The sequence below is a fragment of the Halichoerus grypus genome, chromosome 6 (genome assembly GCF_964656455.1).
Source record: "Halichoerus grypus chromosome 6, mHalGry1.hap1.1, whole genome shotgun sequence".
Lineage (NCBI taxonomy): Eukaryota > Metazoa > Chordata > Mammalia > Carnivora > Phocidae > Halichoerus > Halichoerus grypus.
The window spans coordinates 171,501,524-171,507,360 of record NC_135717.1 but is presented as its reverse complement, the minus strand read 5'-3'; positions in this window follow the sequence as shown (position 1 = coordinate 171,507,360).

Genomic DNA, 5,837 nt, shown 5'->3' with positions numbered 1-5,837 from the left:
AGGAAGGAGGAAAAGCCGGTTCCGCGCTCGCCCGCGCCCCTGCCCCCAGGGGCGGGGAAGCCGCGGGTCCTTGTGGGACTTGTAGTTCCCCTGCGGGTGCTCGTGGAAGCGGGCGTTGCTATAGAGATGTGAAAATCCCTGCGCGCCGGCCCTGCCGCCGCCGGGGCATATCTCATTTCTGCACGCTAACCTCCTCTCACTCCTACCCCATTCTTTATCAAATAATTATTGAGCACATACGGTAGGTACTGTTCCAGGTACCAGGAATGACATCGCATTCTCCCTGATTCGAAGAATTTTAAGGTGCCCTTGGGCCAGGATGACTAGCAGAGAGACTCATTTCCAATTCAGGCAGAAACTGGAATTTCTGTCCAGTGGTATAAATGTCTCGCATGCTCAAAATCCCGCAACACTGCCCCTCTATCACCATCTCCTGAATAAAATCTAGAATATGAGGCACTCTGCCTCACTCATTTTGGATGTCCCACAACCTCCGTAAACCTCAGTTCTAGGAGCTCTGGCGGAGCTTTACAAACAGCTCAAATCTGGAGACAGCCAATCACCCTATCAAAGATGAAGCGGTGCCTCTTTCCGAGATCATACAGGATTGGAATTTAAGTCCATATTCTTTCCCCGTGCTATGCTGTGCTCTAATTAAGGATCTAAATGTAGGGGTGCCTGGCTGGCTCAGTCAGAGGAGCGTGGGACTCTTGATCTCAGGGTGGTGGCTTCCAGCCTCATTGGGTGTAGAGATTACTAAAGTAAAATAAACTTAAAAAAATAGACAAAAGAAAAAAAAGAATCTAAATGTAGTAAGTGGAGGCTGAATAAATGTTAAAAATATTTCTAAATTTGAGGTCCACCACATAGATGTGGAAGTTTTTGATTTTTCCCTTCTTCAACCCCTTCTACCACCAACCCCATATTCATGCTATCAACCAGTATTGTTGGTTCTACATCCAAAATAGAGCCTGTATTCCTCCACCACTACCACCCGAACAGATGTCACCAGCCCACTGCAACAGCCCTCCAACGGTCCCTGTTTGAGTTTTCCCCTTCTTTAATCCATAGGTGATCTTTTAAATCATAAGCCAGATCATGTTCATCCTCTTGCTTGAAACCTCTACTAGCTCCCCCTTGCACTTTGAATAAAATTCAAACATTCCACAAGACCCTGAATGACACTCTGCTTTCTCTTCAATCTGCTCCTGTACTACCCTCTGCGGCTTTCCCCACTCACTTCTTGTTCTTTTTTTTTTTTTTTTTTTAGATTTTATTTATTTATTTGACAGAGGGAGACACAGAGAGAGAGCGAACACAAGCAGGGGGAGCGGGAGAGGGAGAAGCAGACTCACCACTGAGCAGGGAGCCGGATGCGGGGCTCGATCCCAGGACCCTGGGATCATGACCTGAGCCGAAGGCAGACGCTTAACCAACTGAGCCACCCAGGCAGCCCAACTCACTTCTTGTTCTTGACTGCCAAGCTTGACTTTGCCTTAGGGCCTTTGCACTTGATGTTCTTTCTGTGGCTCTTCTCCTGGATGGCTCTTCATTTTTCAAATTTCAGCTCAAAGTCATCTCCTCAGGGACCTTATTTAAAGTAACTTTTCCCTCCCCTCACTCTGTATCCCTTCACCCATTTTATAGTTCTTTATAGTACCTGTTTCTGTCTGAAATTATCTTGTTCACTTGTTTATTTCTTTATTGTCTATCTCCCACCACTGGAATGTAAGTGCCCTAAGGGTGGGGACTTAGACTGTCTTGCTCTCTACTGTATTTCCAGAGCCAAGAACAGAGCCTAGCATATCCTAGGTGCTCAGGGACTAAAGAGATAGATAATAAGACTTTAAGGATTAAACAGGCTACTTCTTAAAGGCAGAACACTGGATTAGGCAGCTTGTTGTTCTGACTCTGGCGAACGGTTTTGTTTTACCACTAACAGGGTTCTAGGCCCCGTTCCCTCATGAGGAGACTACAGCCTTCCTTCTTGGGCCTCACCTTCTTTATCCAGTAAACTGGATTAAGTTACTCTCATTCAACTTGAAAAATTCCATGATTTCAAATGGAATATGGAATCAACAAGATTCATCAAGCTTAAATAGAGAGAGTCTAGGTTTTACTTTGTACAGTGGAAATGATAGGGTCACCTCACTGGGTTATAAGAACTAGAAATAAGAAACGTGCAGGACCTGCCGTAGGCCAGGCAAAGTCAATGGTGGTTATCATCATCCTATTAGACACCAGAAGGGCAGCAACTAGAAGAATAAAACAGCCAAGAAGAATCCCCTTCATATGTTGCTTAATCTTTTATTAATTTTCAAAGTACAACCACAGGGGCACCTGGCTGGCTCAGTTGGTAGAGCATGCAACTCCATCTTGGGGTCATGAGTTCAAGCCTCATGTTGAGCATAGAGCTTACTTAAAAAAAAAAAAAAAGTACAACCATAAACTTCACAGGCAGGGAATCTGCTCATAGCAAATCATGCTGTTCATCAAATATTTATTTACTGCATGCCAGGCACAGTGCTGGACTCTGGGGAGACACAGGTGAACGTCTCTGTCCATCCACATGGATTTCACCGCCTCCTGCAGGAGGACAGTGAAAACTTAACATCTAGTTGAGCTGAGAAGGTACTTGGCAGGGTGCAGTGATGGACGCTAGGGAAGGGAGCACCTAGAAGGGGATATGACTTGCCTGATGAGAAGTAGCCAGTTAGGGTAGGGAGGTTGTTGGGGAAAGCGCATTCCAGAGACACAGAAGTTAGGGAGGGTGGCAAACAACTCGTTGGCAGGAGAATGTGATGGGAAACCTTTGAAGGGTTTAAGCAGGGTAGTAAATTGATTTGATTATGCTTTAAAAGACCACTCTCTGGTTGCAGTGTGGAGAATGGATTGGAGATGGGTTGAGAGAAACAGCAGTTAGAAGGCTCTTGTAATGATCCCAATGAAGGATGATGGTGGCTTAGACCAGGGCAGACTCAGAGGGCACGCAGAAAAGTAGAATTTTTGAGAAATGTGTTGGAGGCAGTAATTAATTGTATAGAGTGGGTAGAGTGAGGAATCCAGAATGACTCTGGGAAGACATGTCAAATGGGTAGATGCTGGGAGCATGTTCTCTAATAGTTAAAAACTGTAGGATGAATGAATGAGGTTGGGTGGTCGAATATAAGGTATTAAGGACTCTATTTAGCCTGAGATGCCTGTGGGGAAGAAGGCAAGAAGGCGGGTGGAGTTCATTGGAGGGCTCTGAACTGGAGATCTATATCCTGCATTCTTTGGCACCCTCCCTTTAAGACTGAGTGAGAGTCCCTAATTTTCACATCTTGATGCATACATTTATCAACAGTACAAGAAAGTAGAAATTTGAGCTTTCCATCAGTTTCAGAGCATTTCAACAAGAGTCTGAAGTACCAGACTTTGGGAGAGGGAAAGAAGCAGAGTGCGCACCCCAGTGACAGGAAACGTTAGCATAAGTTGAAATGACCGTTAATTAGGAATTCAGTTGAAACGTCTTACTAAACACAGGTTGCTAAGCAACAGGGGCCACTGGAACCATGTGGTCATTCCTTCTGCCACAGAGCTCCTGGGCCTGGGTCTCATACTGTAGCACAGGTACCCTTTTCGGCTGGTCAGAGTCATGCCTTCATACACGGACTTCATATACCCCTCTCTTTTCAGGGCCTGCCTTCCATGAATCACCGTGTCTCTCTCTCTCTCTCTGGGGTCATTGATCTCTCCTACTCTATTGGATCATTCCCAATAGCAACACAAATGTGCTCTTGTGTCACCCAAACTATACAAATAAATCCCTTGAATCCACCTCCTCTGTCCCCTGCATTCCACCCCCATTTTTTTCAAGCCTTGTCTGCCCATACTACCTCCACTTCTGCTTCTCCTCGCTTCTCCATCTGTCCCCATAGTCCACCAAAACTGCTCTGTCAAGTTCACATACAACTTCTCAGATGTGCAGACACACCTCTCTTCTCTCAGCAGCATCTGACACAACTGATCATTCCACCCTTCCTGAAACGCTGTCCTTTCTTGGGATCCCTTTGGTCTTCCTCCTGCCTCTCTGGCCAGTTCTCTCCCCATTGCAGGGCCTGAACCCTGAGTATTGGTGTTCTCCAGGATTCTGCCCTGGGCCTGCTTTGTTTCGCTTTACTTCTCACCATAAGTGAGGTCTTTTATTTTTAGCATGGTAAATACCATTTATATGCCCCAAATTCACATCTCCAGCCCATGTGTTTGTCATCTGAGCTCCAGACTCCTATACCCATCCTTATAGAGGACAACTGGACATTGCATCATAAACCACACAACAGAACACTTTATTCCCTTACCCCATACCTATTTCTCTTCTAGTTTCCCCCATTTCAGTACACAGCACTACTAAACCACTCAAGGAACTTCTGGATTCCTCCTTCTCCATCCGTCCTTTCAATCCATCTGCAAATCCCATTAATTCTCCAAAACCTACCTCAAATATTTCCCCTTCGTTCTAGCCCTACTGCCACCACTTAAATCCATCATCCCTCCCCTGGATTCCACTGCAGCCTCCTAGCTGGTCTCCTCTCTTACCCTAGCCCATAAATTAGATGGATTAACTCCCCTGCATCACCGATATGCAGGCTGGGTGCTCTTCCCCATACCAAATCACCCACTTCTGCCTGGCCTTCCCCCAATTATTTTACAAGACCTTTGGGGGAGGGGGCAGAGAGGACGTCACAGTTCCTGTCATCATAGAGCTTCCATGTCAATGTGATCTAAAGGAAAGGAGCCCAACGCTTTCGGACCCCGACCTCAGGCCCGCACGGTGCTAACTGCTTTGACGCCGGCCTGCGACCGGTGACTCTGGGCAGGCCTCAGTTCGCCTCGTCTGCAAAATGGGACGACAGAGGGTAGCTCCGTCCCAGCGCTCCCACGGCAGGCCGTGCAGGTGCAGGCGGAGGGGAGAGGCGGTGGTCGCGGGCGGGGCGGGGCCCGCAGCCACGTTGCCGGGGGCCGCGCGCGGGTTCCGAGCGCCAACCGCCGGCAGCCCCGCCCGCCCCGCCCCGCGGTCCGCCCCGGGCGCGCGCCCGACCCGCCGGCCCCGGGGCAGGGAGGCTGCAGCCCTTGCCCGAGCGAGCCTGGCCGGAGCGGGGAGGAGCGCGGCGCGGGCTCGCCTGGACAGCGGGGCCCAGGCTGGGGGGGCGGGGGGCCGGTCAGTGCCGGCCGCGTAGGACCGAGGCGCCGGGGGCGTAGCGGACAGCCGGGCCTCGGGGGACTATTGAGCTGGGGGCTGGCAGAGCCGGGACACCGCCCCGGGGTTGCTCCCCCCTTGTCTTAGGTACTCGGAGGTGTAGGGCTGCTCCCGGCCAGAGCGATTAGCACAGTGCTTGGCCCCGAGCGAGCCCTTAGAGTGCCCGGGCTTTGATTGCAACCACAGTGCGCGGGGGAAACAGGAAAGAGAGTGATAAGTGGGCTGACCAAGGGTAACTGCCATTATTAAGCACCCAGGCTGGCCGGGCTCGGTCACCACCCCTTCCTTCTCGAGGTGGCAGCGAAGGCACATGGGGCACAAGCATGTGTCCTAGGATTGGGAAGAGGCAGAGCTGGGATACGAACCTGGGACCTTTGGCTCTTGGCCCAGTGCGCCAGGCCGAGGAAAACGTGTATTTGAACCAGTCTTTGAAGACCAGGAAGGGTTTGATGAGTGGCCCTAACTGGGCGAGCTCTGCCCTAATCGCCCTTGGAAGACGTTTGATTTTTTTATAGGCCACACTTTCCTCCTCCGTAAAAGTGGCTGGACTTAGGAAAACTAATAACTAATATGTGAGTAAGTGCTTTGCAACCCGTAA